Here is an 11,144-nt window from a genome sequence, read left to right on the forward strand (position 1 = left end):
GTAGGTTAAAACTGGTCTGGAGGAATCTTTAGAAACCAACAGCTTCAGTGCAGGGATGCAGATTGGCACTGAGACAGTTCCAAGGCACAGTCCAACAGCTTCAGGGTCAGAACTTTATGCAGTGAACAGATTTGAATCTTTGGATGTTAAAAACACAAGTGTTCACAGAACAGAATTTACAGAGACTGTTTCAAAAATAAATTAAAAAATAAATAAAAAAACCTACTGTGACCAATTCAAAATCATCTCTCTGTAGACCTGAAAACTAAAAGAACTAAGAAAGCTAATTTGAAAAACCAGATATGGAAATAGATTTAAAACAAATAGCCCTTATTTTACTAAGACCCAAATTATAAAACAATAAAGTTATTTTTTCTTTAGAACAACTGTCTCTAAGCCATCCCAGGAATTCTCTAAATACTTGTGAAAAATAAAAATCATTTTTGATTGGGGTTGTACTGGGATAAGAGCTGCAAACTTTAGGAAGTTGTAAATGAGGTAATTTTGTTAAACCAAAGTGATTTCCTGATGTAGATACCTGAAACAAGGAGGGTAGAGAAAACTCAGCAAAAAGGTGTTCATAATATCTCATTATTTTAAAGGAAATTAAGAGATAACCCTCCAATCTGACTTCATAATCCTAATCCAAGATCAGAGTCCAGGACCAAGAATATCACTGGAATAGTTTTTCTTTCTTTTTTTTTTCCCTTGAGACAGTGTCTCTGTTACCCAGGCTAGAGTGCAGTGGTGTGATCATGGCTCACTGCAGCCTCGACCTCTCAGGCTCAAGTGATCCTACTACCTCATTCTCCCAAGAACTAGAACCACAGGCAGGAGCCATCATGCTTGGCTAATTTTTATTTTTTGTTTTTATTTTTATGTAGAGATGGGATTTTGTCATGATGCCCCAGCTGATCTCACTGGCTCAAGAAATCTGCCTGCCTGCACCTCCCAAAGTGCTAGGATTACAGGTATGAACCACTGTGCTCAGCCTGTTTTCATTTTATTTTATTTTATTTTATTTTATTTTATTTTATTTTATTTTATTTTATTTTATTTTATTTTATTTTATTTTATTTTATAAGACAGAGTCTCACTCTGTTGCCCAGGCTGGAGTGCAGTGGCATGATCTCGGCTCACTGTAACCTCTGCCTCCCGGACTCAAGCCATTCTCCTGCCTTAGCATCCTGAGTAGCTGGGATTACAGGCGCCCACCACCACACCCAGCTAATTTCTGTATTTTTAGTAGAGACAGGGTTTCACCGTGTTAACCAGGATGGTCTCGAGCTCCCGACCTCGTGATCCCCCTCGGTCTCCCAAAGTGATGGGATTACAGGCATGAGCCACCGTGCCGGGCCAGATTTAAGTCTTTAATCATTTTTATTTGATTTTTTGTATATGGAGAGAGCTAGAGGTCTAGTAGTTTCATTCTTCTGTATATGTGTATCTAGTTTTTCCAGCACCATTTATTAAAGGGACTGTCTTTTCCCCAAAGTACATTCTTGGCAACTTTGTCAAAAATGAGCTCATTGTAGATGTATGGATTTATTTAGGGTTCTCTATTCTGTTCCACTGGTCTGGTCTGTATGTCTCTGTATGTCAGTATCATGCTGTTTTGGTCGTTATACCTCCATAGTATAATCTGAACCAGGTAATTTGATTCCTCTAGTTTTGTTCTTTTTGCTTAAGATAACTTTGGCTATTCTGGGTCTTTTGTGGTTTCATATACATATACAAGGCAAAGCTGCCAACCTAGGCACAGTTAAAAAAGCTGACGCTGTTAGCTAGAAAAAGCCTAGCCAGCACAAAGGTGACACAAACCTCAGAAAAAAATGCTGCTTGCAGCTTTAATGGTTGTATCAACGGTGGTAAGTCTCCCCATGCCTGCAGGAGCAGCTGCAGCTAATTATACCTACTGGGCTTATGTGCCTTTCCCGCCCTTAATTCGGGCAGTCACATGGATGGATAATCCTATTAAAATATGTTAATAATAGTGTGTAGGTACCTGGTCCCACAGAGATTGTTGCCCTGCCTAATCGGAGGAAAAAGAATTGATGATAAATATTTCCATTAGGTATTGTTTCCAGTTACAGTGTGACTGGAATACTTCAGATTTTTGTATTACACCCCAAGTTTATAATGAGTCTAAACATCACTGGGACATGGCAAAATGCCATCTACAGGGAAGAGGAGATAATCTCACTTTAGACATTTCTAAATTAGAACAACAAATTTTGAAGCCTCTCAAAGTCATTTAAATATTGTGCCTGGAACTGAGGCATTAGATCAAGTGTGAAAAAAAAAAAAAATTCTTTATGGATTAAACCCCACGACTTGGAATAGGTCTATTGAGAACTCTACTGCAGTAAATTTTGGAATTATGTGTCTCTGTTTAATCGGTTTGTTTTTAGTGTGCTGGACCAGTCAAAAAAATCCTATGCCACAATCGAGAGAACGAACTAGCCTTCATCGCCATGGCACATTTATATAGAGAAAAAGGGAGAGAGAATGTTGCGGGAAGTCAGAGACCTTGAATGGAGGGACTGGCTGAAGCCACGGCAAAAAAACATAAAATATGAAGATTTCATGGACATTTTATTAGTTCTCCGAAATTAATACTTTTGTAATTTCTTATGTCTGTCTTTACTTTAATACTTCTGTAATTTCCTGTGTCTTTAATCTCTTAGTCCCATCATCTTCTTTGTAAGCTGAGGAGGATATATGTCACCTCAGGACCCGGTGATGATTGAGTTAACTGCACAAATGGTTTGTAGAGCATGTGTGTTTGAACAATATGAAATCTGGGCATCTTGAAAAAAGAACAGGATAACAGTGATGTTCAGGGAACAAGGGAGGTGACCTTGAACTGGCCGCCGGTGAGCCAGACGGAACAGAGCCATATTTCTTCTCTTTTTGAATGTAAATAGGAGAAATATCGCTGAATTCTTTTTCTCAGCAAGGAATATCCCTGAGAAAGAGAATGCGCTCTAAGGGTAGGCCTATAAACGACCCCCTTGGAGGCGTGCCGCCTTTTACAGTTGAAGCCGAAGGGATGAAATAAGCCCCGGCCTCCTGTAGTGCTCTCAGGCTTATTAGGATGAGGAAATTCCCACCTAATAAATTTTGGTCAGTCAGGTTGTCTGCTCTCAAACCCTATTTCCTGATAAAATGTTATCAATGATTATGCGTGCCCAAAATTTCATTAGCAATTTTAATGTTAACACCATCCTGTGCTCTCATCCTGCCTCCACTTACTTTGTAATATTGTATTACTTTGTAAAGTTTGTAATCTCAGTGTCATGATGACAATGGTAAAATTCCTCTATGTTTCCCCTGTTAGCCCCCTTCCTTGGACCCCTGCTAAGTCTACTATTTCTGCTTACCATAGGACCTTGTGTTATTAACAGAATTTTGCGGTTTGTCAGGGAAAGGTTTGACACCATACAGCTCATGGTCCTCAGAGCCCAATACCAACCTGTAAGCGCTGAAACAGAATCAGACTTACAAGACCCAAGATTGGCTCCAGATGTACCTGAGAAAGGGGGGAATGAAAGAGATCAAATGAAAAAAACTAAAAGCCAGAAATGAAGTCCACAGGCAAGCAGCCCGGGCGGCGCCCTGACAGCCCGGGCGGCGCCCTCAGCCTAGTTAAAGATCGACCCCGGACCCAACCGATTAGGTTAATTAGGTTATCTATAGACTCCGGACATTGTAAGGACAAACGTTGTGAAAGTCTCTGTCCTGCTCTAATTACCGGTTTCTGCCACATATCTTAGTCCTGGGCCCAGTACAAACACAATCCTCTATTTTGTCCCAACTTCCTGAGCCCAACACATCCCCCCCCACACACATCTCAGAAACACCACCTAGAGAGCCCCTGATAAGATCACAACCGTTTGTAGTTTTACTAAAAGCGTGGGAACAAATGGAAAACTGTTAATTGTATTAACCAATTACCAGTTGTAATGCTGCAACCAAAAGAATTCCTTTGTACCTCTGTAACCTTGCATATCCTGTATGCATCGGGCTATAAAGAGCGGCCACATGCATCATTCGGGCCCCTCTTGTATGTTGTAGAACGGAGGGACCAAGTTCAAACTTGCATTAACGATCCTTGCCGCTTGGCTTTGACTCTGGATTCTGGTGGTCTTCTTCGGGGAACAAAGGGTCTGGGCATAACAATACAAATTTTAAAACATTGTAATGTGAATAAACTTTACACATAAATATCACCTATACTGAAAGAGATCAAATGAAAAAAACTAAAAGGCAGAAATGAAGTCCACAGGGAAGCAGCCCGGGAGGCGCCCTCAGCCTAGTTAAAGATCGACCCCGGACCTAACCGATTAGGTTAATTAGGTTATCTATAGACTCCGGACATTGTAAGGACAAACGTTGTGAAAGTCTCTGTCCTGCTCTAATTACTGGTATCTGCCACATATCTTAGTCCTGGGCTCAGTACAAACACAATCCTCTATTTTGTCCCAACTTCCTGAGCCCAACACAAACACATCCCCCCACCACACATCTCAGAAACACCACCTAGAGAGCCCCTGATAAGATCACAACCGTTTGTAGTTTTACTAAAAGCGCGGGAACAAATGGAAAACTGTTAATTGTATTAACCAATTACCAGTTGTAATGCTGCAACCAAAAGAATTCCTTTGTACCTCTGTAACCTCGCATATCCTGTATGCATCGGGCTATAAAAAGCGGCCACATGCACCATTCAGGGCCCTCTTGTATGTTGTAAAACAGAGGGACCAAGTTCGAACTTGCATTAAAGATCCTTGCCGCTTGGCTTTGACTCTGGATTCTGGTGGACTTTTTCGGGGAATAAAGGGTCTGGGCATAACATTTGGGGGCTCGTCCGGGATTCCCCCAAGCCCACCAGACCCCCAGTCAATGGATCTACTAGGATCGATCTGCTAATAGGTGAGCCGGCTCGTCTATGTTTGTCTGTCTGTGTCCGTTCTGAACCTGCGGCTCTCTAAGTCCGCCTGAGGCTGTTAGCCTGTCTGAATTCGCGGCTCTCTAAGTCCGCCTGAGGCTGTTAGGCCTGTCTGAATTCGCGGCTCTCTAAGTCCGCTCTGAATCAATCTGTGACTCGCGAGGTTTGAAGCTGAAAGCTGGCATAGGTCCTGGCGGACGCGCTATAGGACAGCCAGCGGAGACCGGTGGGAGACGTCCCCCGGCTCTCATCTGGTTCTTGCTTGAGCTCTGACCCAGATTTCTGGTGCGCGCCTGCGACTGACGTAAACTTGTTGTTGATATTCCAGCAACTCACTTTTCCCTTGCAGGACCTGTTCCAGCAACTCACTTTTCCCTTGCAGGACCTGTTCCAGGCGCCACTCCGGGCGCTACTGTTCAAGATGGGAAATACCTAGAGCACTCCCCTATCTCTCCTTACAAGTAATTTCAAGGATGTTAGGGCAAGGGGCCATGATCTTGGTATGGACATCAGGAAGGAAAAGCTAATTACTCTGTGCCGCTCCGAGTGGCCCGCCCTTAACGTAGGGTGGCCACCCGAAGGGACATTCTGTCTTCCTGTCATCACTGGAGTAAAGTCCAAGGTTTTCCAGCCTGGGCGTGCTAGTCACCCGGATCATATCCCATATATCCTCGTATGGCAGGATCTACCTGGGAACCCGCCCCCTTGGCTGTCCCCTTTCCAATTAGCCTCTGAACCCTGTAAGACACTGGTTGCTCGGCCGCTAAAATCCAAGCAACCAACTGCCCCCCCCATCCTGTTCTACCTGATAGCGAGGACCCGCTGTCCACAGAACCCCCTCCGTACCTCTCCGGGCCGCAGGCCTCAGCTCCCCCCCCCAGGCTGAGCCGCAGGAGGGAGCAGGCAGACGGGAGGCGGTCAGCGCACCCGGACCCACTGAAAGGGAAAGTAACTCTGAAGGGCCGGCATGGGTCCTCTGTAAGCTGAGCGCTGGTGACTTTGTCTCTGGGTCTTACTTCTTTTCTAAAGTTTCTCGTTCCACCTAACGAGAAGCACCCACAGGTGTGGAAGGGCAGACCACCCCTTCATCTGGCGTCCAACGTGGAAGCTTTTCTCTAAGGTAAAGGTACGCCGGACAAGTCGACGAGAGACTCCCGAGTACGTCTACAGTCAGCCTTGTGGTAAGCTTGTGCACTCGGAAGAACCTAGGGTAACAATGGGGCAAACTAAAAGTAAATATGCCTCTTATCGCAGCTTTATAAAAATTATCTTAAAAAGAGGGAGAGCCTCCCATAGCTGAAGCCAGATATCAGTCCTTTTCTATAAAAATGCTAAAAGAAATGAAAGAAGGAGTAAAACAGTATGGACCCGACTCTCCTTACATGAGAACATTATTAGATTCCATTGCTCATGAACATAGACTCATTCCTTATGATTGGGAGATTCTGGCAAAACCTTCACTCTCACCCTCTCAATTTTTACAATTTAAGACTTGGTGGATTGATGGGGCACAAGTACAGGTCCGAAAAAATAGGACTGCCAATCCTCCAATTAACATAGATGCTGCTCAAAAGTCAATTACCGATGATAATGCCCATAAAGTCATAGTGGAGTTGATGGCATATGAAAACGCCAATCCGGATTGTCAATCAGCCATTAAGCCATTAGAAGGAAGGGTTTCCGCAGGATCAGATGTAATCTCAGAGTACGTTAAAGCCTGCGATGGAATTGGAGGAGCTATGCATAAAGCTATGCTTATGGCTCAGGCAATCACAGGAGTTGCTTTAGGAGGACAAGTGAAAACATTTGGGGGAAAATGTTATAATTGTGGTCAAATTGGTCATCTAAAAAAGAATAGCCTATGTCCAAGATGTAAAAAGGGACAACATTGGAGTAATCAATGTCGTTCTAAATATGATAAAAATGGGCAACCGCTGTCGGGAAACGAGAGGAGGGGCCAGCCTCAGGCCCCGCAACAAACTGGGGCATTCCCAATTCAGCCCTTTTTTCCTCAGGGTTTTCAGGAATAACAACCCCCACTGTCACAAGTGTCTCAGGGAATAAGCCAGTTATCACAATACAGCAATTATCCCCTGCCACAAGTGGCAGTGCAGCAGTAGATTTGTGTACTTTACAAGCAGTCTCTCTGCTTCCAGGGGAGCCTCCACAAAAAAAAAAAAAAAAAAAAAAAAATCCCCACAGGGGTATACGGCCCATTGCCTGAGGGGACTGTAGGACTAATCTTAGGAAGATCAAGTTTAAATCTAAAAGGAGTTCAAATTCATACTGGTGTGGTTGATTCAGACTATGAAGGTGACATTCAATTGGTTATTAGTTCCTCAATTCCTTGGAGTGCCAGTCCAGGAGACAGGATTGCTCAATTATTACTCCTACCTTATATTAAAGTTGGGAACAGGAAAATAAAAAGAACAGGAGGGTTCGGAAGCACTGATCTGGCAGGAAAAGCTGCATATTAGGCAAGTCTGGTGTTTGAGAGCAGACTTGTGTGTAAGGCCATTATTCAAGGAAAACAGTTTGAAGGGTTGGTAGACACAGGAGCAGATATCTCTGTCATTGCTTTAAATCAGTGGCAAAAAAAAAAAAATTGGCCTAAACAAAAGGCTGTTACAAGACTTGTCGGCGTAGGCACATCTTCAGAAGAATATGAAAGTACAATGATTTTACATTGTTTAGGGCCGGATAATCAAGAAAGAGAGATCAGCCTGTTACTGTGTCTATATAGAAGGAAGTAGACATAAGAGACTCCATTTGGTTCTGTATTTGAGATGCTGTTAATCTGTGACCCTACCCCCACCCTTGTCCTTGCCAGAGACATGTGCTGTGGTGACTCAAGGCTTAATGGATATTGGGCTGTGCAGGATGTGTCTTTGTTAAACAAGTGCTTGAAGGCAAGTACTTGCTGGTTAAAAATCCTGCTCATCCCTGGGCAATGGACCATCTCGGTGTAAAACCCATTGTGTGATTTGTTTACTGAGCAAGGAAAAAACCGCCTTTAGGAATAAGGTGGGACTTGCCAGAGCAATGCTGCTAAAAGGTTTATGGAGATGTTTGCATATGCATCTCAAGGCACAGCATTTTCCTTTAAACTTATTGATGTTACAGGGATTTTTGTTTATACGTCTTACTGCTGATTTCCTCCCTACAATGATCCTATTGTCCAGCCACTCCCTTATGTTTAAGGGGGTGCAGAAGTCATTATGCCCGCTCCATTATACAGCCCCATGAGTCAAAAAAAAAAAAAAAAATCAAGAAAGGAAAGGAATAGGATATCCTTTTTAGGGACGGCCACTGTAGAGCCTCCTAAACCCATTCCATTAGCTTGGAAAACAGAAAAACTGGTATGGGTAAATCAGTGGCCGCTACCAAAGCAAAAACTGGAGGCTTTACACTTATTAGCAAAGGAACAATTAGCAAAGGGACACATTGAGCCTTCATTCTCACCCTGGAATTCTCCTGTATTTGTAATTCAAAAAAAAAAAAATCAGGCAAATGGCGTATGTTAATGGACGTAAGAGCTGTAAACGCTGTAATTCAACCCCTCGGGCCTCTCCAACCTGGATTGCCCTCTCCAGCCATGATCCCAAAAGACTGGCCTTTAATTATAATTGATCTTAAGGATTGCTTTTTTTTACCATTCCTCTGGCAGAGCAAGATTGTGAAAAATTTGCCTTTACTTTACCAGCCATAAATAATAAAGAACCAGCCACCAGGTTTCAGTGGAAAGTATTACCTCAGGGAACGAGCAAGTTAAACGAGCCTTTATCAATTCCGGTGCGTGGCAAATTGGCCTTGCTGATTTTGTGGGAATTATTGATAATCATTACCCAAAAACAAAAATCTTCCAGTTTCTAAAATTGACTACTTGGATTTTACCTAAAATTACCAGACATAAACCTTTAGAAAATGCTCTGACAGTATTCACTGATGGTTCCAGCAATGAAAAAGCAGCTTACACAGGGCCAAAGGAGTGAGTAGTCAAAACTCAGTATCAATCAGCTCAAAGGGCAGAGTTGGTTGCAGTCATTACAATGTTAAAAGATTTTAATCAACCTGCTGATATTATATCAGATTCTGTATAGGTAGTACAGGCTACAAAGGATGTTAAGACAGCTCTGATTAAATATAGCATAGATAATCAGTTAAACCAACTGTTCACTTTGTTACAACAAAAATAGGACATGAGAAATAGAGGAAGGTAATAACCTGGGGACGAAGTTTTGCTTGTGTTTCACTAGGAGAAAATCAGCTTCCTATTTGGATACCCACTAAACATTTGAAGTTCTACAATGAACCCATCGGAGATGCAAAGAAAAGCGCCTCCACGGAGACGGAAACACCGCAATCGAGCACCATTGACTCTCAGGATAAATCAAGTGGTGATATTGGAAACACAGATAAAGTCACCACGCACCAGGAAGGCAAAGCTGCCAACCTGGGCACAGTTAAAGAAGCTGACGCTGTTAGCTAGAAAAAGCCTAGCCAGCACAAAGGTGACACAAACCTCAAAAAAAAAAAAAAAAAAATGCTGCTTGCAGCTTTAATGGTTGTATCAACGGTGGTAAGTCTCCCCATGCCTGCAGGAGCAGCTGCAGCTAATTATACCTACTGGGCTTATGTGCCTTTCCCGCCCTTAATTCGGGCAGTCACATGGAGGGATAATCCTATTAAAATATGTTAATAATAGTGTGTAGGTACCTGGTCCCACAGAGATTGTTGCCCTGCCTAATCGGAGGAAAAAGAATTGATGATAAATATTTCCATTAGGTATTGTTTCCAGTTACAGTGTGACTGGAATACTTCAGATTTTTGTATTACACCCCAAGTTTATAATGAGTCTAAACATCACTGGGACATGGCAAAACGCCATCTACAGGGAAGAGGAGATAATCTCACTTTAGACATTTCTAAATTAGAACAACAAATTTTGAAGCCTCTCAAAGTCATTTAAATATTGTGCCTGGAACTGAGGCATTAGATCAAGTGTGAAAAAAAAAAAAAAGTCTTTATGGATTAAACCCCACGACTTGGATTAGGTCTATTGAGAACTCTACTGCAGTAAATTTTGGAATTATGTGTCTCTGTTTAATCGGTTTGTTTTTAGTGTGCTGGACCAGTCAAAAAAAAAAATCCTATGCCACAATCGAGAAAATGAACTAGCCTTCATCGCCATGGTACATTTATATAGAGAAAAAGGGAGAGAGAATGTTGTGGGAAGTCAGAGACCTTGAATGGAGGGACTGGCTGAAGCCACGGCAGAAAAACATAAAATATGAAGATTTCATGGACATTTTATTAGTTCTCCGAAATTAATACTTTTGTAATTTCTTATGTCTGTCTTTACTTTAATACTTTTGTAATTTCCTGTGTCTTTAATCTCTTAGTCCCATCATCTTCTTTGTAAACTGAGGAGGATATATGTCACCTCAGGACCCTGTGATGATTGAGTTAACTGCACAAATGGTTTGTAGAGCATGTGTGTTTAAACAATATGAAATCTGGGCATCTTGAAAAAAGAACAGGATAACAGTGATGTTCAGGGAACAAGGGAGGTGACCTTGAACTGGCCGCCGGTGAGCCAGACGGAACAGAGCCATATTTCTTCTCTTTTTGAATGCAAATAGGAGAAATATCGCTGAATTCTTTTTCTCAGCAAGGAATATCCCTGAGAAAGAGAATGCGCTCTAAGGGTAGGCCTATAAACGACCCCCTTGGAGGCGTGCCGCCTTTTACAGTTGAAGCCGAAGGGATGAAATAAGCCCCGGCCTCCTGTAGTGCTCTCAGGCTTATTAGGATGAGGAAATTCCCACCTAATAAATTTTGGTCAGTCAGGTTGTCTGCTCTCAAACCCTATTTCCTGATAAAATGTTATCAATGATTATGCGTGCCCAAAATTTCATTAGCAATTTTAATGTTAACACCATCCTGTGCTCTCATCCTGCCTCCACTTACTTTGTAATATTGTATTACTTTGTAAAGTTTGTAATCTCAGTGTCATGATGACAATGGTAAAATTCCTCTATGTTTCCCCTGTTAGCCCCCTTCCTTGGACCCCTGCTAAGTCTACTATTTCTGCTTACCATAGGACCTTGTGTTATTAACAGAATTTTGCGGTTTGTCAGGGAAAGGTTTGACACCATACAGCTCATGGTCCTCAGAGCCCAATACCAACCTG

Source organism: Rhinopithecus roxellana, chromosome 11 (genome assembly GCF_007565055.1).
Source record: "Rhinopithecus roxellana isolate Shanxi Qingling chromosome 11, ASM756505v1, whole genome shotgun sequence".
NCBI lineage: Eukaryota > Metazoa > Chordata > Mammalia > Primates > Cercopithecidae > Rhinopithecus > Rhinopithecus roxellana.